The 26,008-nt window shown below is 33.3% G+C and overlaps 1 pseudogene; it reads right to left on the bottom strand.

Moving 5' to 3' along the window:
- Nucleotides 1–67: 67 nt before the first annotated feature.
- Nucleotides 68–25,517, bottom strand: LOC148939997 (purine nucleoside phosphorylase pseudogene; annotated as a pseudogene).
- Between the last annotated feature and the right edge of the window lie 491 nt (nucleotides 25,518–26,008).

Raw genomic sequence — 26,008 nt, 5'->3', positions numbered from 1 at the left:
GTTCAGGACTCTAATGAGCATAAGTCCTCGATATCCTCAAAACATAAACTCCTTTGCATGATTACCATTAAACTTTGTCATTTTCTGACGGCAGTGATTGCAAGTTGTCATTTATTTTAAGTACCATTCTCTCCACGAAAACCTTCAAGTCAGACTTCCTACTTTCACAAGCTGCGATAACTTCTGAATGATTAGGTGAATTTTCAGAATCAGTGTCCATCACACATTTATTTGAAATAAGGCTGAATGCAAAAACAAACATGCCACAGTGGCGAGCTACAACAACTTCTGGTACAGTGGACATTCCTACAGCATTAATATTTGATGTATTTAGTAGCATTTGGCATTCAGACGGTGTCTCATATGCTGGACCACCATTCATGCAATAAACACCTTCGTGAATATTTTCTTTCAAGCCAATTTCACTACCAATTTTTAGTGCATATTCACGATATTTTTTATTGTACGCACCTTGCATTGAGGGGAATCGAGTGCCAAATTTGTTATCATTTGGGCCAACCAATGGAGATCTTCCAGCTAACCCTGGAATGCTTACATGGTCTTTTATTATCATTATGTCGCCAATTTTGTGATTGGACATTAAACCACCAGCAGCATTGCTAATGATCAAACTCTTAACTCCCATTACGTGCAAGACTCGAACCGGTAAAGCACACTTCCAAGTCGGGTATCCTTCATACGGATGAAATCTACCTTGCATACACACAACTGGGACATTTTTAAGCAGCCCTATTACCATTTGGCCCTTATGCCCAACAACGGTTGAAACAGGGAAATGGGGTATATTTTCGTAATGAATGGTGATTCTATTTTCTAATAAGTTTCCAAGTTCACTTAACCCAGAGCCGCAAATAATTCCTATCTGGCACCTGTACTTTGTTTTAGATAATAAAAAATCAGCAATAGCTTTAATCTCATCATAATTAAGAGGTGATTCTTCAACAACCAGGAGTTTGACGTAGATGATTCCAACTATTGGTTATCAAGTTTTTCAGCTGAGAAGAGAGGCTCATAAGAATCTCATTTGCAATGTCTGAATATTTAGTCATTGTTTCAAATAACAATACTATTGCTTTATATTGAAACCACGCATCAAGTATCGAAAACCTATCAAAAATAAAAACTAATTTTAAAATTTTCTGATATTTTTCTAGTTTTTATTAAAAAATTAGAATTATTGCTCATTCACCAACAATATTTTTGCAGTTTACATAATAACTTTAGTCATCAATAAAATTAAATTATTCTATTTGAAATTTTCAGGAATTAATCTAGTTTCAATTCAGCAATCAGTTTTTTGTTAAAATTAAAGAACCTAATATATATAATATAACTATATCTATATACTTTTGATAAAGTTAATAACACTATTTTGATCTTTGTATTTAAGGTGATGTTAATACCATTTGCTATTACAGTGTTGTACAGTGTTGTATCCTTAAAGAAATGTATTTTTTGGGATTGGATGTAATCTTCTGTTACTAGGTTGCAAGCTACCGCTGCATCCTGGATCAAGTTGCGTATATAAGTTAGTATAGGCAAAAGTTCATTCTACATTATAAAATTTTGTTTCATGGATCGCTAAAGTTATTATGTAAAATGCAAAAATATTTATGGTGTCTGAGCAATAATTTTTATTCTTTAATGAGAACTAGAAAAATGCCTGAAAATTTAAAAATTAATTAGTATTTTTGATAGGTTCTTACTACTTGAAACATCATAATATAAGGAGGTGTTCGGAAAAATAGCTATAAATATATTATGATCTCAACAGAACAAAGTAATTTAATATAAACGTCATTAATCAAATATCTTAATATATCCTAAATGATTTAGTGATTATGATAGCTGGCTCTCGCCCAGTTGGCCCGAGTTCGATTCCCGGTATGGGAAAATTTTACTAATGATTACTTAAGAAGTATAATTAAAATAATCATCTATATAAAAAATCCTTTTATTACTTCAGTTACTATGGGCTACATTTTATTCCTTAATGTAACATATTTAAAATCAGTATAAAAATCCAATTCTTTTGATGTATGTATTGATATTAAAATTCCGTTTTTTAGAGTTTCGGCTACAATTGAGAAGAGTCGCTCTTACTATACAGTTAGATAACACGAGCTGTTTGATATATGATTACAAACAGGATAAAGCCAACGGCTTTTTCTTCTTTGAAATAGTAAGAGACAAACCTCAAACAATTAAGTAGCTGACTATGTTCAAGGCATGTAATGGTTTGTTATTCCAATGATCGTCTTTTATTGTAAAAATAAAGAAAAGGCAAATAAACACGCATCTGTGATCTTTTTTCTGACAAAAAATACAAAATTAAACGTTTTTGCAGATAAGAGCTTGAAACCTCTTCAGTAAAGTTCTCTAATACGCTGAATAAAAGGGTGTGATTTTCATTAAGATTTTATGATTTTAGGGGTGTTTTTCCCTTTTTTGAAAATATTGGCAAATATTCTCAGGCTCGTAACTTTTGATGGGTATAACTAAACTTGCTGAAACATACATATTCAAAATCGGCATAAGAATCAAATTCTAATGGACCATTTCAGTTTTATTATGAGACATTATCGTCTCTTACTAGGTTGCTAGCTACCGCTGAAACCCGGATTGAATTATTTAAAAATAAATATGTTTTGCATCATCATACATATAATGATTCCTTATAACACTTTGGTTACTATGGACTACAGATGGTTCTTTAATGTAATTTCCTTTAAAATGAGCCATTGAACAACTCTCTACGATGTTCCAGTGCCAAGCTATCTCTGGATACAAAAGAAAAAAAGGAAAAAAAATATCCCGTTTAGGCAGAATGTTGTAGTATCTGCCACTTTTCTTGATTTTCAAGCCAATATATTTTCCTTGCTGTTCAAGCCAAGGGACAGAAAGTTTACTATACAGGGGTTTCGGACAAGGCGGTTCTAATGGTGTACTTTTGAATTTGATCTGACTCCTTTTTTAGGAACTAAGGGTTTTTATATTTCTTAACATTGGACGTGATCGTCTCTTACTAGGTTGCTAGCTACCGCTGCAACCCGGATTGCTAGCTACCGCTGCAACCCGGATACTAGGTTGCTCGCTACCACTGCAACCTGGATACCAGTTACTATGGGCTATAGTTCGTCCTTTAATGTATAAAATTTAAAATGACCAGTGAACAACTCTTTACGATGTTCCAGTGCCAAGCTATCTCTGGATACAAAAGAAAAAAAGAAAAAAAGAAAAAAAAGAAAAAAAAATATCCCGTTTAGGCAGAATGTTGTAGTAGCTGCCACATTTCTTGATTTTCAAGCCAATATATTTTCCTTGCTGTTCAAGCCAAGGGACAGAAAGTTTACTATACAGGGGTTTCGGACAAGGCGGTTCTAATGGTGTACTTTTGAAATTGATCTGACTCCTTTTTTAGGAACTATGGGTTTTTATATTTCTTAACATTGGACGTGATCGTCTCTTACTAGGTTGCTAGCTACCGCTGCAACCCGGATAATAATTAATTTTGTTAATCACAAAAGGTTTCTTTATGCAGCAGTTTTCTTTAAAATGAGCCATTACACAGCTCTTTATTATGACCACGAACCGTTTGATTTAATACTTAAGTTACTATGGGTTACAATTCGTTCCTTATTGTACCGGATGAAATAGTAAGAGACGAACATCCAACAATCAAGTAGCTAACTAAGTCCAATGTTTCCAATGGTTTGTTATTCCAATGATCTTATTTTATTGTAATAACTGACAAATAATATTTATGATAAACTATATCGGTCCTTTACATAACTTTAAAAAGAGCCATTAAACATTTCTCTATGATGTACCAGTGCCAAGCTATCTGTAGAATTACTAACCTATACTATAATTTAGTGGCGTATAAAATTTAGTATAGGCAAGAGGTCGTTCTTTATTATATAATATTCCCTTGCTGTTCAAGCCAAGGGACAGAAATTTTACTATGCAGGGGTTTCGGACAAGGCGGTTCTAATGGTGTACTTTTTGTTTTGATCTGACTCCTTTTTTAAGAACTATGGGTTTTTATATTTCTTAACATTGGACGTGATCGTCTCTTACTAGGTTGCTAGCTACCGCTGCAACCCGGATTGGTGGAAAAATTTATTCTCTTTTAGAAATAATTTATTTTAGGAACTCTAGATTTTTATCCCAATTAATTTCCGTTAAAATGAGTCATTGAACAACTCTCTACGATGTTCCAGTGCCAAGCTATCTCTGGAAAAGAAGAAAAAAAGAAAAAAAATAGATGTTTGTAGCACTCTGTGTCAGGGATTGGTGCAAAAAATTGCATTTTTGATTTTGTTTTGGCCTTATTATAATTGGTATGGTGAAATAATAATATGCATATGGTTCTTAAATCATACTTCTTTATGGTCCCATTTGGTCTAGTGGCTAGGATAGTTAACTTTCAATTAGGAGGACCGGGTTCGATTCCCGGTGTGGGAAAATTTTTAACTCTATAATCTTCGAACATTCGAACCTTTTATAATTTATAATGATGTATAATATAAATACTGTAAACTTCACTATAGTGAAGTTGCCTATGCAAGTTAGTATAGGGAAGTGTTCAATCTTTATTATATTCTAGGTCTCTTCAATGCAGTTACTTGCCCTAATCTGACGGTCGTAAGACAAGGCATTACAAATCGAATCATTGCCATTTCAAAATTATTTAAACACTTTATACATTCCGGTGTACAGTCTATATGAAGGTTATTTAATACTGATCGGACATTCTCCTGACTTTTCAACATTTTCCCAGCACAGTAATCACAGACAAAGAATGAATCTATGACATCCTCTTTCAAACCTGTACATTGAATTAGTTGTTCTCTGTCATCTTTGGGTATGTCCTGTTGTAGGTGTTCTAAAATCGTGGCCATCATTACATCAAAACCTTTCTTATTTGATAGGGATCTTAGACTCTTCAATTGGTATTTTGTCTTTATCTGCTCACAACTGTCACAATGCATTGTGGGGTATACATCCCTTGTGTTAGCTACCTTATCAAGGCTCTCACCAAATAATTTTATTATTGTATTTTCATCCACAGAAACTCTAATATTGCTATCACCGTAAATGAAGTCTTGACTATTATTACGACAGAGTCTACTTGACACTTCTTCTATGTAATGACTTGGTTCCTTGTACGAGCCCTCGACTTTTAGTAGATTAATATGTTGTATAATCTTACATTTTGATACTGCCTTATATACGCTATTAATGAAACAGTTCAAGACAGGAAAATGTGGAGCTAGTGCCCTTAGAGAACGCAAATAGCTCTGACATCCCTCATTTGGGCTACAGTATAACGAATGCCCATGCTTTCTTGCGTCCCTGTAATTGATTTCACAATAATCTAAGCCGCCAAGGTAGAAATTAACCAATTTGTCAGTTGAAAATTTTAATGCTATATTATTTTCAAGGATATCAAAAAGAATTTGACATAATTCAATATCCGTCGGATAGACCTTGCAGATATCAGGGTGACATTGCCAAGTAACCTGCTGCCCAATTTTTGGTTTTGAATGTTTACTCAGATTGTTATAGGTGACTTCAGCCATCATAATTTCCTTGTCAGATCTAGTTTTAGAGCATTTTTCAATAATTGTCTCGTACTTTTCAGGACAGTTTGTTCTACTACACAGAGAATTTTTTGCCAAATATTCAGTAGAACTAAACGAACTGTTTAAAACACAGTTAGAAATGCTTTTTTCTTGAGTCGGTGTTCCAGGAATTTGTTCTAAATCATTAGTCTTACAAACACATTTACTAATAACCCTAACAGGCTCGTTTTCGCCATAATTGAAAAACATTGCTTTTCCGTCGCTGTTGAGAGGTATGCTTGTATATATATTTTTATTGCTGCTGCATAAACTGCAATTACTCCTTCCAAAATTAATATACGAATTTTCTAAGAAGTACGCCTCCGTATATTCACTGTGTTGTCGAACATTTTTCATTGCATATATTAACTGTTCCGCAGTTGCCAATCCATACCTTGGAAGCTTTTCGTTAAACTGACAACATTTCTTTTGGATATTACTATGAAGCTTTGCCAAAGAATTTCTAGCCAACTTTTCAACAGCATCAGCTCTTTCAAAGAGAATTTTAATCTGTAATTTTGAATACTTTTCGTTGTCCCGATAAAACATGCTTAAAATGTTTCTCAATTTACAAAGATCAGCCTGCATTTTTGCCATCCTCTTGTATTTCTGAATGTAATTTTTCCCTTTGTCCTTATGCGATCTTCGGTACAACCTCGCAGAGAATTTAATTTTTTCATTATAGCTTTTGTCACCCCAGTATCTACCCATTATTCTGGTAGCAATTTTTTTCTTATGTTTGTTTCGGTAATCTTCATCATTATCATACCGTTTCTTACTCTTTTGTTTGGCTGTATCAATTTTCGCATGTCTATAATCTTCATCATTGTGATAACACATCTTGCTGTTTTGTTTTGCTCTCTCAATTATTACTTCTCGATACGCCTTGTCAGTTGAATACCTTTGCTTTTTTCTTTCTAAGATGTTGTCTCTGTTTTTTGTATAGTACTGTTTTTTTAAATTACGTATAATAACTCACTTAGAAGGCATCTTATTACAAAACAAGAAATAATATTTTCATCTAATTAACACTTCTTATAACTCGTATCAGGTATCCATAACCTAAAAAAAAATAAAACTAATTTTTAAATTTTCAGGTATTTTGTTAGTTTGAATGAAAATATTAAAATTATTGCTCAGATATCATAAATATTTTTTCAGTTTACATAATAACTTTAACGATTCTAAACTGAAAAATAAAATATATAAAAAATGTAATTTTTTGGTCTGAAAATACATAGTCAATCCCACATTGGGTAGTTAGAACCTAACCAAAAATAAACCTAATTTTAACATTTTAAGGTATTTTTCCAGCTTGTATTGAAATATTCAAACTATTGCTCGGATACCATGGATATTTTTGCAGTTTACACAAGCTGCAAAGAACGCACAGGCTGATCTTTGTAAACTGAGAAAAATTTTACGAATGTTTTACCGGGATTATGAAAAATATTCAAAATTAAAGATTAAAATTATCTCTGAAAGAATAGATTTTGTTGAAAAGTCAGCTAGAGATGCTTTCACAAAACTTCATAGTAATATCCAAAAGAAATGTTGCATGTTTAGTGAAAAGCTTCCAAGGTATGGACCGGCAACTGCAGAACAGTTTACAGATGTAATGGGAAATCTTATACATCACTGTGAATATATGGAGGCATAATTGTCCTTTACTTAGTTTCAGCTTAAATTCGATGATCGAGCCTTTATGTACTACATCCAACGACTATGACGTCATTGATCAATATTGTATATACAAAATTAAGTTTTTCGTGAAAAATAATTAATAAAAAAAATTAAGTGCAAAAGGCGCTAGATCTAGAGATTTCCTTTAAAATGAGCCATTGAACAACTCTCTACGATGTTCCAGTGCCAAGCTATCTCTGGAAACAAAAGAAAGAAAAAAATATCCCGTTTGTGCAGAATAACGTGGTTAAAGTCAATTTTCTTGATTTTCAAGCCAATATATTTTCTTTTTCATTCAAGCCAAAGGGTGGTAAGTTTCCTTTATAGGGGTTTCGGACAAGGTGGTTCTAATGGTGTACTTTTTGTTTTGATCTGACTATTTTTCTAGGAGTTAGGGGTTTTTATATTTCTTAACATTGGACGTGATCGTCTCTTACTAGGTTGCTAGCTACCGCTGCAACCCGGATACTGCTGCAATCTGGAGAGCCTGCAGCTACCCCTGGAACCACCATATATAAGTTACTATTGGCGAGAGATTATTCTTTACTGTAAAACTTTTGATGCGTACGACTAAACTTGATGAAACTTAAATATTTATCTGATTCTTTTGACGTATCTATTGATATTAAAATTCTGTTTTTCAGAATTACGGTTACTCTTGAGATGATTCGCTTCTACTACAACAGTTCTTTACGAAGAAATGTTTGACTATTTCATTTTTACTATGGGGCGTGATCATCTCTTACTAGGTTGCTAGATACCACCACAACTCCGATAGGTTGCAAGCTACTGCCGCAACCTGGACTCCAGTTACTATGGGCTATATTCACCCTTTAATGTAATATATATTATTTATGAGAGGCAGCCTGGCCGAGTGGTCCAAGACACTGGTGTTAGCCACCAGTCTCTTCGGAGGCGTGGGTTCAAATCTTACCGCTGGTATACGATTATGTTTGAAATACTGCAGTGTGAAAAGACATCAAAAATGCAGTTTTTGGTGGAAAAATGTATTCTCTCTTAGAAATAATTTATTTTAGTTACAATAGATTTTTAACCCAATTAATTTCCTTTAAAATGAGCTATTGAACAACTCTCTACGATGTTCCAGTGCCAAGCTATCTCTGGAAACAAAGAAAAAAAGAAAAAAAAAGAAAAAATATCCCGTTTAGGCAGAATGTTGTAGTCGCTGCCACTTTTCTTGATTTTCAAGACAATATATTTCACTTACTCTTCAAGCCAAGGGACAGAAAGTTTCCTATACAGGGGTTTCGGACAAGGCGGTTCTAATGGTGTACTAATTGTTTTGATCTGACTCCTTTTTTAGGAACTATGGGTTTTTATATTTCTTAACATTGGACGTGATCGTCTCTTACTAGGTTGCTAGCTACCGCTGCAACCCGGATACTAACTACATCCAGAGACTATGACGTCATTGATCAATATTGTTTATAAGAAATTAAGTTTTTCGTAAAAAATAATTAATTAAAAAAAATTAAGTGCAAAAGGCGCTAGATCTAGAGATTTCCTTTAAAATGAGCTATTGAACAACTCTCTACGATGTTCCAGTGCAAAGCTATCTCTGGAAACAAAAACAAAAACAAAAATCCGTTTGTGGAGAATAACGTGGTTAAAGTCAATTTTCTTGATTTTCCAGCCAATATATTTCCCTTGCTGTTCCAGCCAAATGACAGAAAGTTTTCTATACAGGGGTTTCGGACAAGGCGGTTCTAATTGTGTACTTTTCGTTTTGATCTGACTGCTTTTTTAGGAGCTATGGGTTTTTTTATTTCTTAACATTGGACGTGATCGTCTCTAACTAGGTTGCTTGCTACCGCTGCAACCTGGACAAAATAAACCTGATTAAAAACAGGAAAAAACCTAGGGCTGTTTTTCCTTTGAAATAGTAAAAGACAAACATCAAACAATCAAGTAGCTAACAAAGTTTAATGTATACAATCGTTTGTTATAATAATGATCGTCTTTTGATGTAACGTTAACCGAAAGGCTCGTAGTTCAAGGCTATCCGGGATCAATTTCCTTTAGTTTGTAATTCAGCTATCAATAAAACCGCGATACCAACGAAAATTGTAAAATTTTCATTTACAGTATCGATCCCTTATGTAATTATGAAGAACTATATCGGTCCAGTATCTAATTTTATGCTATATCATTACAAACAGGAAAAAGCTTACGGCTTTTTCTTCTTTGAAATAGTAAGAGACGAACCTCAAGTAACTACACCTGGATCCACCATATATCAGTTAGTATGGATGAGAGATCGTTCTATACTGTAAATGATCGTCTCTTACTAGGTTGCTAGCTACCGCTGCAACCCGGATTTAGGAACTATGGGTTTTTATATTTCTTAACATTGGACGTGATCGTCTCTTACTAGGTTGCTAGCTACCGCTGCAACCCGGATATATCGATACTTTATGTAAAAAAAACTGATTCTGTTTTAAAAATAATTTGTTTTAATTACAAAAGGTTTTTAACCCCTTAATTTCCTTTAAAATGAGCCATTGAACAACTCGCTACGATGTTCCAGTGCCAAGCTATCTGTGTAATTACTCACCTATACTATAATTAAGTGGCTTATAAAATTGAGTATAGGCAAGAGGTCGTTCTTTATTGTAATTTCTTAACATTGGACGTGATCGTCTCTTACTAGGTTGCTAGCTACCGCTGCAACCCGGACTAGCTAAAATAATGGAGATAATATGAATGAACCACAGGGTTCAGTTTCTTTGGGCGTGAGTTCGTTTTTTAACTGTAAATAAAAACAGGAAAAAGCCTACGGCTTTTTCTTCTTTTAAATAGTAAGAGACGAAACTCAAACAATCAAGTAGCTAGCTAAGTCCAATGTATGGAATGGTTTGTTATTTCAGTGATCGTCTTTTAATGTAAATTTGTTTGGCTGTCTCAATTTTTACTTCTCGATACACCTGGTCGGTTGAATACCTTTGCTTTTCTTTTTTCTTATATTTGATTCGGTAATCTTCATCATTGTGATAACGCTCCTTGATCTTTTGTTTGGCGGTCTCAATTTTCACATGTCTATAATCTTCATCATTGTGATAACACATCTTGCTGTTTTGTTTTGCTCTCTTAATTATTACTTCTCGATACGCCTGGTTGGTTGAATACCTTTGCTTTTTTCTTTTCAAGATACTATCTCTGTTTTTTTTTGTAGTACTGTTTTTTTAACTTGCGTGTAGCTTGCTTTGATCTAACCATTATGTATTCATGAATGAGACAATTTACAGTTTTGACATTTCTTATATAGTAATTATAACGTCACGGCGTAATGATTTTATTTCATGACGTCATGGCGCAATAGTATTATTTCATGATGTCTTCAGAAACAACAATATAATTTCGTGTTTTTCTATTCACGTCATAGCTCTAATATAAAACTATGATGACATTCATTATTTATCTAGTAGGATTTTAGACAAGTTAGTTCTAATGATGTACTTTTGTTTTGATCTGACTCTATTTTTAGGAGTTTTGGGTTTTTATATTCTTAGCATTGGAATGATCGTCTCTTACTAGGTTACTAGCTACTGCTGCAACCTAAATTTTCATATCTATTTATGAGAGGCAGCCTGGCCGAGTGGTCCAAGGCACTGGTGTTAGCCACCAGTCTCTTCGGAGGCGTGGGTTCAAATCTTACCGCTGGTATACGATTATGTTTGAAAGACTGCAGTGTGAAAAGACATCAAAAATGCAACTTTTGGTGGAAAAAATTGTTCTGTTTTAGAAAAAATTTATTTTAGTTACCATAGATTTGTAACCCAATTAATTTCCTTTAAAATGAGCTATTGAACAACTCTCTACGATGTTCCAGTGCCAAGCTATCTCTGGAAAAGAAAGAAAAAAGAAAAAAAAATATATCCCATTTAGGCAGAATGTTGTAGTAGCTGCCACTTTTCTTGATTTTCAAGCCAATATATTTCCCTTGCTGTTCGAGCCAAGGGACAGGAAGTTTACTATACAGGGGTTTAGGATAAGGCGGTTCTAATGGTTTACTTTTTGTTTTGATCTGACTCCTTTTTTAGGAGCTATAGGTTCTTATATTTCTTAACATTGGACGTAATTGTCTCTTACTAGGTTGCTAGCTACCGCTGCAACCCGGATCTTTACTGTAACCTGGAACCACCATATATCAGTTAGTATGGGAGAGAGATCGTTCTTTACTGTAACCATAAATATTTTTGCAGTTTACATAATAAGTTTAGTGATTCTGAACTGAAAACTAAAATAATTGGAATTATAAGACAATAATATGGAGATACATACTTTACGTTTTACAAACCAAAAAAAGTTTGGTTCCGGGATACAATAATAACTTTGAACTGAGATGAAAAAAAATTTCATCTCAAAGCAAAACAAAAAGTTGACAAAAACAAAAGGAGACAAAAAGCAAAACTAATTTTAGAATTTTCATGTATTTTTGTTGTTTAAATTAAAAAATTACTATTACTGATTAGGTATCATAAATATTTTTGCAGTTTACGTAATAATTTTAGCGATTAAGCCAAAAAAGAAAATTTTGGTTCCAGGAGTTTCGGTTACTATTGAGACAAGTATCTATTATTACTATAGAGTTCATTACCATGAATTGATTGATTGCTTCAAAATTCAAATATCTTTGAAAAGACTGCAGTATGAAAATACATCAAAAATGTAATTTTTTTGATAAAATTGATTCTACTTTAAAAAGTATTTTATTTTTAATTACAAAAGGCCCTGGATGTAGCAATTTCATTTAAAATGAGCTATTATACAGCTCTCTATGATTTTCCAGTGCCCAGCTAGCTGAGGAGAAAGATCAAGCGGAAAGAAAAAAATATCCCGTTTGTGGAGAATAACGTGGTTAAAGTCAATTTTCTTGATTTTCAAGACAATATATTTTCTTTGTTATTCAAGCCAAAGGGCGGTAAGTTTCCTTTATAGGGGTTTTGGACAAGGTGGTTCTAATGGTGTACTTTTTGTTTTGATCTGACTCTTTTTTTAGGAGTTGGGGGGTTTTATATTTCTTAACATTTGAGGTGATCGTCTCTTACTAGGTTGCTAGCTACCGCTGCAACCCGGATTAGGAACTATGGGTTTTTATATTTCTTAACATTGGACGTGATCGTCTCTTACTAGGTTGCTAGCTACCGCTGCAACCCGGAAATTGTTTGTGTAGTACTGTTTTTTCAACTTGCGTATAGCTTGCTTGATTGAAACCATTATGTAACCATTAGTTGAATGTTTATGTCACGTATCAAGTATCAAGAACCTAACAAAAAATTAAACTAAATTTAAAATTTTCAGGTATTGTTCTAGTCTAAATTAAAAGATTAAAACTATTGTTCAGACACCATAAATATTTTTGCAGTTTATAACTTTAGCGATTCTGAACTAAAAACGGAAATAAAATAAAATAAAATATTTAAATTTTTACGTCACGTCGGTAATTATTTCATATATGGTTATTAGTACACAATAGGTTTTAGATATTACGTCATTTCACTTATTACGTCATATATGGTTATTAGTAGATAATCGGTAAAATGTTCGTTCTTTATTATAAGTTCAGACACCATAAATATTTTTGTAGTTTATAACTTCTGAACTTAAAACGAAAATAAAATAAAAATTAATTTTTACGTCACGTCGCTCATTAAGTCATTTATGGTTATTAGTACACAATAGGTTTTAGATATTACGTCATGTCACTTATTACGTCATATATGGTTATTAGTAGATAATCGGTAAAATATTCGTTCTTTATTATAACGTGTTTTTCTATTCACGTCATAGCTGTAATTTATATAGTAGGGTTTCAGACAAGGTAATTCTAATGATGCACCTTTGTTTTGATCTGACTGTATTTTTAGGAGTTTTGGGTTTTTATATTTCTTAGCATTGGACTGATCGTCTCTTGCTAGGTTGCTAGCTACCGCTGCAACCCAAATTATGAGAAGCAGCCTGGCCGAGTGATCTAAGGCACTGGTGTTAGCCACCAGTCTCTTCGGAGGCGTGGGTTCAAATCTTACCGCTGGTATACGATTATGTTTGAAAGACTGCAGTGTGAAAAGACATCAAAAATGCAGTTTTTGGTGGAAAAATTTATTCTCTTTTAGAAATAATTTATTTTAGTTATAAAAGGTTTTTAACCCAATTAATTTCCTTTAAAATGAGCTATTGAACAACCCTCTACGATGTTCTAGTGCCAAGCTATCTCTGGATACAAAAGAAAAAAAAAGAAAAAAATACCCCGTTTAGGCAGAATGTTGTAGTAGCTGCCACTTTTCTTGATTTTCAAGCCAATATATTTCCCTTGCTGTTCAAGCTAAGGGACAGAAAGTTTACTATACAGGGGTTTCGGACAAGGCGGTTCCAATGGTGTACTTTTGAATTTGATCTGACTCCTTTTTTAGGAACTATGGGTTTTTATATTTCTTAACATTGGACGTGATCGTCTCTTACTAGGTTGCTAGCTACCGCTGCAACCCGGATCTAAAAAACTAGGTCTGAAAACCCAAACAGCTAATTAACTATTCTAATTCATGATTTCAGGCACGTAAAGCCACAAAATACTAAACTTAACTTCTCAAATAATAAACTCCAGGGAAAAAACACCCAAGAAAACCTAAGAACCCTAGGTCTGAAAATCCCCAAACAGTCAATTAAATATTCTAATACATGATTTCAGGCAAGTCAAATCATGAAATACTAAAGTTAACTTCTCAAATAATAAATCCCAGGAACCTAACACCCACGAAAATCTAAAAAACTAGGTCTGAAAACCCAAACAGCTAATTAACTATTCTAATTCATGATTTCAGGCACGTAAAATCACAAAATACTATAGTTAACTTCTCAAATAATAAAATCCAGGAAACAAACACCCACGAAAACTTAAAAAACCTAGGTCTGGAAACCCAAACAGCTAATTAACTATTCTAATTCATGATTTCAGGCTCGTCAAATCACGAAATACTAAAGTTAACTTCTCAAATAATAAACCCCAGGAACCTAACACCCACGAAAATCTAAAAAACTAGGTCTGAAACCCCAAACAGCTTATTAACTATTCTAATTCATGATTTCAGGCACGTCAAAACATGAAATACTAAAGTTAACTTCTCAAATAATAAACTCCAGGAAACAAACATCAACGAAAATCTAAAAAACCTAGGTCTGAAAACCCTAAACAGGTAATGTACTATTCTAATTCATTATTTCAGGCTCGTCAAACCATAAAATACTAAATTTAACTTCTCAAATAATAAACCCCAGGAGTCAAACATCCACGAAAACCTAAAAAACCTAGGTCAGAAAACCCTAAACAGCTAATTAAATATTCTAATTCATGATTTCAGGCACATAAAACCACAAAATACTAAAGTTAACTTCTCAAAAAATAAACCCCAGGAGTCAAACACACACGAAAACCTAAAAAACCTGGGTCTGAAAATCCCCAAACAGACAATTAAATATTCTATTGCATGATTTCAGGCTCGTCAAATACGAAATACTAAAGTTAACTTCTCAAATAATAAATCCCAGGAACCTAACGCCCACGAAAATCTAAAAAAACTAGGTCTGAAAAACCAAACAGCTAATTAACTATTCTAATTCATGATTTCAGGCACGTAAAACCACAAAATACTAACGTTAACTTCTCAAATAATAAACCCCAGGAGTCAAACACACACGAAAACCTAAAAAAACTAGGTCAGAAAATCCCCAAACAGCCAATTAAATATTATAATTCATGATTTCAGGCAAGTCAAGCCATGAAATACTAAAGTTAACTTCTCAAATAATAAATCCCAGGAACCTAACACCCACAAGAATCTAAAAAACTAGGTCCCATGAAAAACTAAAAAACCTAGGTCTGAAAATCCCCAAACAGCCAATTAAATATTCTAATTCATGATTTCATGCAAGTCAAACCCTGAAATACTAAAGTTAACTTCTCAAATAATAAATCCCAGGAACCTAACACCCATGAAAATCTAAAAAACTCTGTCTGAAAACCCAAACAGCTAATTAACTATTCTAATTCATGATTTGAGGCACGTCAAATCACGATTCACTAAAGTTAACTTCTCAAATAATAAACCCCAGGAACCTAACACCCACGAAAATCTAAAAAACTAGGTCTGAAAACCCAAACAGCTAATTAACTATTCTAATTCATGATTTTAGGCACGTCAAACCATGAAATACTAAAGTTAACTTCTCAGATAATAAACTCCAGGAAACAAACACCAACAAAAATCTAAAAAACCTAGGTCTGAAAACCCTAAACAGGTAATTAACTATTCTAATTCATGATTTCAGGCAGGTAAAACCACAAAATACAAAAGTTAACTTCTCAAATAATAAACCCCAGGAGTCAAACATCCACGAAAATCTAAAAAACCTAGGTCTGAAATCCCTAAACAGCTAATTAAATATTCTAATTCATGATTTCAGGCACGTAAAACCACAAAATACTAAAGTTAACTTCTCAAATAATAAATCCCAGGAGTCAAACACACGCGAAAACCTAAGAAACCTAGGTCAGAAAAAGACAGGCACTTTAGACATTCAAACCAACAAAGACAAATTCTTCGACTTGCAAACATCAGCCCAGGCCTTCCCCTTGAGGTAGAGCCCGTTTATTTTCGATTCTGAGTATTTTTCGTTTTCCCTCCAAAATTAACCCCCCCCCTCCCCTGCCCACGGCAATGGGGGAACGAAGGGCCTCTGAGCCTTCCCCTTGAGGCAGATTCCCGTTTATTTTCGATTCTGAGTATTTTTGGTTTTCCCTCCAAAATTGACCCCCTCCCTCTCCTGCCCCTCAGAAATGGAGGAACGAAGGACCTCTGAGCCTTGCCCGTGAGACAGATCCCGTTTATTTTTGATTCTGAGTATTTTTGGTTTTCCCTCTGAAATTGACTCCCCCTCCCCGTCCCCTACCCTCAGAAATGTGGGAACGAAGGGCCTCTGAGCCTTCCCCTTGATGCAGATCTCGTTTATTTTCGATTCTGAGTATTTTTGGTTTTCCCTCCAAAATTGACCTCCCCCCTCCCTTGCCCTCAGCAATGGGGACACGAAGAACCTCTGAGCCTTCCCCGTGAGGCAGATCTCAGTTATTTTCGAGTCTGAGTGTTTTTGGTATTCCATCCAAAATTGACCCCTCACCACTCCTGCCCCTCAGAAATGGAGGAACGAAGGGTCTTTGAGCCTTCCCCTTGAGGCAGATCCCGTTTATTTTCGATTCTGAGTATTTTTGGTTTTCCCTCCAAAATTGACCCCTCCCCTCCCTGCTCTCAGAAATGGGGGAACGAAGGGAACGTTAGATCCTATTTTAAATTGACAATACTTATCAAACATCACTTGTGTATTATACAGACCACATCGGAAAGGTAAAGCTTGGAATCATTCACACTCCTATTATTCAAAACATTATACTCACTCTCTTTGAAAATAGAATAGGAAGGCCCCAAATGACATAGGAAGGAACGTAAAGGCCCCAAATAGCATAGGAAGGACCGTAAAGGCCCAGAATCCATAAGTACATGCTCTGGAAATGTTTTTCCTATATGTGTAAGCAAATAACATGGAGATTCCTATATGTGTAAGCAAATCCAGACGAAGCATACTACTAACTACCACAAATCAGCATCGATAAATAAATGAAACCCAAAACGAACAGAAATTATAATAATTAACCGAGTCGAACTCAAAACGAGCAGAAATTAACACAAATAGGGTGCAAAACCCCTATGCCTTCCCAAGGCCAGAAAAAAATTTGCACTTTACTGAAAAAAAAAACAAATGAATGTGCATTGTCAGTTTAATATACATATACTGATATTTAGTAATCAAAATGTTTATATTATTTGATTTATTAAAGTTGTAAAAGTAAAAACATTTATATTTGTGAAGCTCGTAAGATTATTTTTAAGGTGCCATATGACCTTAAAAAAAACAAACTATTAATAAGGTCGAAACGAGCTAGACGTTGTTCCATATACTTAATCAACCGAGAATACTCTGAAAGAGGTAAACAATAAACCTGTGCAAATAAATAAAAGATAAAAAGTCAACAAAAAGTAATTTGACCCCTCAAAATATCCGATTTATATATATATATATATATATATATATATATATATATATATATATATATATATATATATATATATATATATATATATATATATATATATATATATATATATATATATATATATATATATATATATATATATATATATATATATATATATATATATATATATATATATATATATATATATATATATATATATATATATATATATATATATATATATATATATATATATATATATATATATATATATATATATATATATATATATATATATATATATATATATATATATATATATATATATATATATATATATATATATATATATATATATATATATATATATATATATATATATATATATATATATATATATATATATATATATATATATATATATATATATATATATATATATATATATATATATATATATATATATATATATATATATATATATATATATATATATATATATATATATATATATATATATATATATATATATATATATATATATATATATATATATATATATATATATATATATATATATATATATATATATATATATATATATATATATATATATATATATATATATATATATATATATATATGTGTGTGTGTGTGTATATATATATATATATATATATATATATATATATATATATATATACGTATATATATATAAACATTTTTACCTGTATATAAAGGGACAGTCCCTTCCTCAACCCTCGCTCTTAATGCTTAAGTTTGACCTTTTCCATAATTCTTTAAGAAAGACTGCCTGAACCAACTAGTCGTTGGATTTGAATAAGAATTTTATTTAAAGAACTTTAGGGACAGACTTTAGTTTAAAGAGCGAAGGTTGAGGAACGGGAAGCCTCCTCGATATATGGAATAATTTTTGATTGTTTTAAGTCTTAATGTTATTCCTTACTTTCAGCACTAAGCGAGGCAAATGAACACTACCTGCGTACAATGAAACCATACTACCATACTATGTGCAGCTGTGCAAACCATACGAACCATATATGTGCAGCTATGCAATCGAATTTTGAATCAGTACAATGCTCTCCAAAATTTTAATAGTCCAAAAACAAACATTACAAATAGTATATGTTACATTGATAATATGCTATCTAAGTGTTTATATTTAACTTGCAGCTCCCAGCAAGTCTTCGCTCTCCACAGTAGCAAAGGGATAACAAAGATTGAGGGGTTTGAGGGGTCAAATTACTTTTCTTAAATCTGTTTTTTTTTCTTTAATTAAATTCAACAGAAGATTGAGGAAAGAGATTGAGAATTGCATTGCAGATTGAAAGAGGTTTCAGGCGGTTAAACGCTGGAACAGTTTTTCAGAACTAACTTATAAATTAAAGTCAATACCAATTAGAGATTCCGGACTAGTTGGTAGTCCCCCTTCAGTCCATAGAGTGAAGTGAAGATGCCATATAGTTCTTTATGTACCAGATTGCATATTTTTCACAGATAGTTGTGCCACTTGACAGACCATGCTTGAAAAGGACTTAATCTTTGTTACACGAAACTGAAATAAAAGAGAGTAAATAGAAAACACTAAAAAGGCTTCGTGGTTAAACAGATAATAAACGAAGTATTCTCCTCGTAAACGAAACATAGTTTTTGATATCATACTAAAGATTTTTCCAAAGGCCATGAAAAGAAATCGCTTGGTCCAAAAGGTTCGTTTGGCCCAAAAGCCCTTAACCTGCGTTCATACTTGATCGCAGTCTATACATAAATACATTTTTTTTATGAGCGCTTCAACAGAACATAGTTCCAATTTTTATTTTTGTAATTTTAGAATATTTTTTCCCGTTTTTTATATGTGCTTTTCAGGTTGTGAAAATTTTCCTTTATGTCTAATTTTTACAATTTATACAATTTACAATTTTAGGCTACAAAATCAAAGAAAAAATATATATAAATTTAATATAATGTTTGCTCCATAAGAGGCTTCTCATAGGTTTTAAATTAACCATTCAGAACAATATTTTTTTTTTAGAATTTAAAATTCAGCATGAATGTGGAAATGAATTACATAACATAATCTTTAATCCATTCAGAAAATGCTTGTAACTTGTTAGATTTCGAATTTTAAGATGACAGGCCGAATGGGCTCATAGCACTGTACATTTTAAAGGAAATATCATACAAGTAAATACAGGGCTCAGAATTAGTCCCTAATAGTTCCTAAGGTTGCGTTTTTTCGCTGAAGTTCCTTTTTATGTAGAAGATCCATGAACTCCCCCTAAATCCTTATTTGAGAGCATGGTGAATTTGAAAGACCCTTTTTAGATAATATAGCTTCTCGACAAATCCGGTTGCACTGGTATCCCGCTGTACACGTCGCTGTTCAAAAATAAGCAACAAAAAAGTGGGGACTTCGTCTGCGTCAAAAGTTTCTGCTAACTGTTGTAGACATAGATAGCTAATAACTGCATAACATTGCCCTGTATGGGGGAGGGATAGATGAGTCACATTGTCGTACTACCAAAGAATCTAGAGCAATAATGAACAATAGGGTTGGTGAGATTAGCCCTCTACTTTAGACGGCTATCCACTGAAAAAAGCAATAGAGGCGGATCACGAAGTCAGCAAAAATCGGGCTCTGAACTACTAGCCCCTTAAGAAAGGCTTTGTGGATTATATTTATATTGCAAGTGTCAATATCTAAGAGGCCAGACTTTATGGATTATGGAGGCCAGACTGGATTATATTTATATTGCAAGTGTCAATATCTAAGAGGCCAGATTTTCTCTCCTCTCGCATATTTTTGTTTAGGAACGAAGCTACTCTTTTATTCACGTTGAAACATCACTTCCCTGAATCAGAAACCTTCCCAATTTAAGAGAAGCGTTAGATATAGCAATCTCTAATCTCTCAATCATTTCCTCAGCTGTGGCATGTCAAACGAAGAAGGTTTCCAAATGCCACATGACCAATTCCCATAGGTTTGGTGGAATAATTTACCAATATGTTCCACTAAACATTTACGAAAGTGGGGATACAGTGCTACTGTAAGCATATAGCTAATTTTGGTTCTGCTACGACTGAAGTTTTTCAACCTGTCATACAACGCGATCTTTGATCAAAATAGCCCATTAATCTCCTTGCAAGACAGTACTGACATATCTGAGCTAGCGTTCATAATAGACCATAAAATATCTGCAATAAGTCTAGCGCTGGCGTTAGAGATAATCTTATTTAACTGGCTTGCACTATCCGTGAGCCACTGGGTATTTCATTTCGCGGCCAGGTTGAGCTCAACCTTATTTCAGCATATTCTTCATGTTATGCATCTTCAGAATGTCGTATAAGCGATACCATCCATAAGCACAACTGAGGGTTTTTATCACAAATTTTGTAGAAAGCAAGCTCAGCATTAGATTTACTTCTGCACAACAAACAGAGATTAGCTCGACAGTTGCATTTCGTGCAGACTGCCAAGAATAGCAGGAAAAAAAAAATCCGAATAGCCAAAATTTATGCAGCTATCAAAAACAAAACAAGCTTTAAAAGCAAAAGGAGAAGCAGAAGACTGGGAACTGGAGAAGCAGACTAGAAAAAAAGGAGCCTAACTTCATTATAATCAAGGTCCTATTTCTTATCTAGAGAATTATAATAAAACAAAAAGTTAGGTAGCATAAAAATAGGCAAACTCGAAAACCATAGATAGAACAACATCAATCAGAAGTAAGGAAAAGAAAGAAAGAAAAAAAGAAAGAAAGAAAGAAAAAGATCATCAATCTTAGTAGGCCTAATTAATGGGACAAAAAGAAGATAGAAAATGAATTCGCACACCATTCTTGACCAAAAACCCAGATTTTAGGTCTGTTTGCAGTAGAGTGGCTTAAAACGAGAAAAATATGACTATTTTTGTGGAAAAAAATTGCAGCAGCCCTGCCAGGGTGATCATAAAATCCAAATTTTTACTTCTGATGTAAAACATCTCATTATCTCAGATCTTAACGTCTTTAAAAACATTTTGTCGCGTAGGGAAGTTATTCCTAGGAAAGCCCTCTACCTCAATATAGTATGGAGACATGAGCTAAAACCTGTTCAATAGCTGGAGCTGGCTAGATCTTTGATGACCATCTGTTTGATCGAAAGATTCGACAAATTGGAGGCGGCTACCCATTTAAATATTTTTCTATAATGAACATTATTTTGTCTAACAAAGGTCTCTTTCTATTTTCCGAACCTGACTTTCTGAATGCTAATTGCGTAAGTAGTGTTGTAACTGGTAAAATTGGATATTTTATCGCAATTTTACAGTCCCCCGTAAAATCGGTATTTTACCGACTCTAAGTTTTTTACCGGTATTTTACCGATATCTTTCATATTTTACTGACAAATTTTAGAACTCCTTGCAATTTTCAGAGCACAAAAGCTCGAAGAGGCTGGCAGAAAAAGGATTGTATATAATTTGTTTTTGTGTATTGCTCTGTTCCCTGGTTTAAAAGGCCGTCTGTCTGACTTGTGTCTCTTATTATCAGAACAATTAAGTGCATTATAGTACAGGTAATTATAATTTTTAAATGGTGAAATATTAGCTGAAATAAAATTTCATTAGTTCTGTGAATTGTTAAAGATAGAAAGAGCTAGGAGCAGGATTGACATATGACAGACAAGAAAAAAAAAATATTAAATCGCCGAGGAAAATGTCAGCCAGCGGACAAAAAAGAAGCAAAAATGATAGAGGCAGATATTTTGTCTGGGACTTTCACCCAGTCTTCAGTGTTCAAAAACAAAAGAGGAAAACTAACGTTTTAAATTAGCTCTAACTGAGCAGAAGAAAGACTGAATAAAAGAAAACAAAAAACCAAAACAGAATAAGTGAAAGACTATTCAGCTATTAGATTAGGGAAGAAGTCTCTGCCTAGTGACTTAGTATGTCTACTGACTTAACTTTCATTAAAAGTTTGGTCAGGTTATCTTAATTTAAGGTTAAACTGAAGAAAATGTGTTTTGAATCCTTTAATTTTAAGTTATAGTAAATTGGGTTTATATGAATGTCTCCAGTATCTGATTTAAAGCAAGGTCTCTATTTAAGGATTTTTTTTTATTTCAAATGCCTTCCTAAAAGAATGCGGGAAGCCATAATTCAAATATTAAAGTTGCCTCATAAAAAAAAACTACTTGATCTGGATTTTCAATAATATGGAGGGCCAAAGTAGAATCAATATCCTCATTTTTATTTTAGATATAAAATCTTAGAGAAATCTTGCATTCATGCCGCATTTTCTTCAAGAAACCAGAGTTAAAACCCCTGAAAATACTCCCCTCCCACGGAATATTCCCCACTGCCCCGCGGAAAATCTCCTCCTATTTTCCTCTTAGATAATTCCAGATTTTCATTAGAAGCGAAATTGAAAGTTCTACTCTCCTGTTTAAGTAAGGGACAATCGTATTAAATTACCTATAGTAAAAACCCATTAGAGTTAAATGTTTTAATCTTTGTTCGTTTACTTTTTCTCAGAAGTACTTCGCGGGGAAGTAGTGGTCGAATATGCTTTGGAGGAGGCTTGTTCAATTGGAAATCGAAAGTTCCAGTGCCCTTTACTAAGATTAAGCCTGCTTTTCAACCAATCGCTACCGAATGAGTTGTTACTGACTACAGTGTCTAAAAGAAATTCTTATTCTAGTTTAACGGCTCTTTTGTTTCAGTAGTTGTTTTGAAAGAATCTTCAGACAATTACAGAATTAGCTCTAAGGAAGAGATGATGAGAGGGTGGAGGTAGCAATTGATATATAATCCTCAGGACCGCATCCAAGACTTTCGTTTGGGACACGGGCGGGGCTTTGAAACCGGTACGATCACCTTAATCAGAATCTAATACTGAAGGAAAGAAGCTAGATTTGCAAGCAAATCCTGTTGAAGACAGTCTTAATGACTGTGAAAGTGACTGAATGTTCTGCAATTCTGATCCTGTGCTTAGTTAATCAAAGTCATCAAAATGTTACAAACGTCTTTTTTTACTTGTAATTTAGAAGAAACTATATTGATCCTTTATGCAATAGTTAAAATGTGTCGTGGTTTTTTCTTTAATAAATTCTATCTCTATCCATTGATTTTTACAGAGTCCCCAATTATAAAGAACTACAAGGTTCTTTTTATCTAATTTCCTTTCAAATGAGCCATTAAACAGCTTTCTATGATGTTCCAGTGCCCTGCTAGCTGCAGGGGGAAAAAGATGCCATCAATGCAGAATATCGTTGTACAAGCAAATTTTCTTGTCGTTCAAGTCAAAAGATTTTTCTTGTTATTCAAGCCACGGGAGGTGTTTTCTATATAGGACTTTCGGACAAGGTGGTTCTAATAGTGTACTTCTAGTTTTGACCTGACACTGTTTTTAGGAGAAATGGGCTATTGTATTTCTTAGTATTGGATTTGACCGTCTCTTACTAGGTTGCAAGCTAAAACTGCAACCCGTATTCTAAGCTACGGATGCAACCCGGATTTTTCTTAGTTGAAATAGTAAAAGATAAACCCCAAAAAATCAGACACCGTAAAATATACGTCGGTAAAATATACGATAACTATATCTATGTGCTTTTTATAATGTTAAAAAGCAAATCCTGCTTTGACAAAAAACTGTATCTTTGTATGCAAGATGGTGTTACACTGGTATTATATCAATTAGTCTCCATAACATGATAATATGTTGTCAGAAGATAAGTGTGTTACATAATCATGCATATGGTGATTTAATCTTTGTCCAAAATCGCATTTGAATTGGATATTTCATTTATTATAGGCTAGAGTTCGTTCTTTACTGTAATTTTCAAAAGATATTCCTCTTATATTAACCTGTCTAAAGATAAGAGTGTGTTGTACCATCTTGTATCATGTATACAGTTACTTATTTAAATATTCTAATTAGTATTGGCTATAGTTCGTTCTTTGATATAACAAGTTTGCCTTCTTTTCGAGAGCTTTTTTCCTATTGTGCTCCAAAACGTCCAACCTAAAAAACAGATTTAAGCACACACACAGCTTGGTCCAATTATCTTGATGGCTGGCTGGCTGAGAACAGAGTATTTAGAGAGCAGCTTCCTTCTTTCGCTACACTTCCACCTGGAATGATCTTCCTGGGGAAGTTACCTCTAAAACTTTCTCTGCTGATTCTTTCAAAAGTATATTCAATAGTCATCCGAAACCTTGATAAAAGAATACCGGTAAATCCGGTATTTAATTAAACCTAGCACAGCGAATTTAAGAATGCCAAAAAGTCCTTCTCCATAGGAAAACCTTGACCTTGATTTGCCCTTGTTTCAAATCCTTAAATCAAGTTTTAGTATACGTAGTTTGGCAGTTGTGTCTCAAGCGGTTTAAAGAACTCTATGGAAGGCATTTTACAGAATTATCAAAAGACTATTTGCTGCATGAAGAAAAAGCTCATTGATGGCGTCATTAGCTTTAAACGAAAGAGTTAGAATAAACTTTACATACCAAACCCTAATGTTTTACTTACTGAGGTTGTAACTGATAATCAAAATTTCTGAAGGTATTTCAAAAAATTATTTCTTGGAAATCTTCATCACTGAATTTAATCTTACCGGTGGACTTTGGCCAGTATATTATCGTCCTAGTCGGAACTTTTAGCATTACTGAGGGGATTCAAGTTTTGCTCGAGCAGCCAGTCCTTAGACCAACTACTTTTAAGTATCGGATATATGAACCTACACACGTGAAACATTATTGTTTAACTCATTTCATATTATCACTTTATAAAATATCGCATTATACAGTATGTTAATAGTGCTGGAGTTGGAAATTACACTGTTATATTTTTATAGAACCCCACAAAATCTTCCACTATGATACGAGTGTTCATTCAGATTGGTTTGATGGATATAATATATTTATGTCAAACTAATTTAAACCTGCATGGTAGAATTATATTGGGAAAATAAAAGTACGAAAAGTATTTACCAAGAATTACAGTCAATTTTGCATTTGTATTTCGTCTATACAATTTACTAAGAAAACAAAAATCAACACACTTTCCAGTTAGTTTGAAATTGACCATTGCTTAGGGAAGTGACACCTTAAAGTTTGAGAATAAGAGAAAATATTCAATGGATTGTAAAAGACTGTCAACATTTACTGGCGCATTTCTACTATTTATAGTCAGTATTTTTATGCACTATATTATTCCATCGGTTTATTTTGCTTCTTCATTTAATCTATATTGGCACTTTTGCCAAAGTTTTGTGATAGTAATGTTAGTTATCTCCATAGGAGCCATTACCGCATCCATCTTGATCTCGAAGGAAAAATATAAGGATGCAGGGTCTTTTTGCATAACTTCTGTGATTTTGTTTGTTTTTGCAGTTCAGTATCTTTCGCCAGATAATGTCGAATACCGAAAAATCTTGAAATCAGAATTAAGAAATTCGGCACCTAATGTAACTGCCTGGATTGATGAAGTTCAAAAGAGTTTTTACTGCTGCAGCATTCAGTCCTTTGTAAAAAAAAATGATGATATCTCTGATTATATCCCATTTAGACACTGGAACA

Source organism: Artemia sp. Qi Xiang Cuo, chromosome 20, assembly GCF_049724085.1.
Source record: "Artemia sp. Qi Xiang Cuo chromosome 20, ASM4972408v1, whole genome shotgun sequence".
Lineage (NCBI taxonomy): Eukaryota > Metazoa > Arthropoda > Branchiopoda > Anostraca > Artemiidae > Artemia > Artemia sp. Qi Xiang Cuo.
This window is presented reverse-complemented; position numbering and strand designations above follow the sequence as displayed.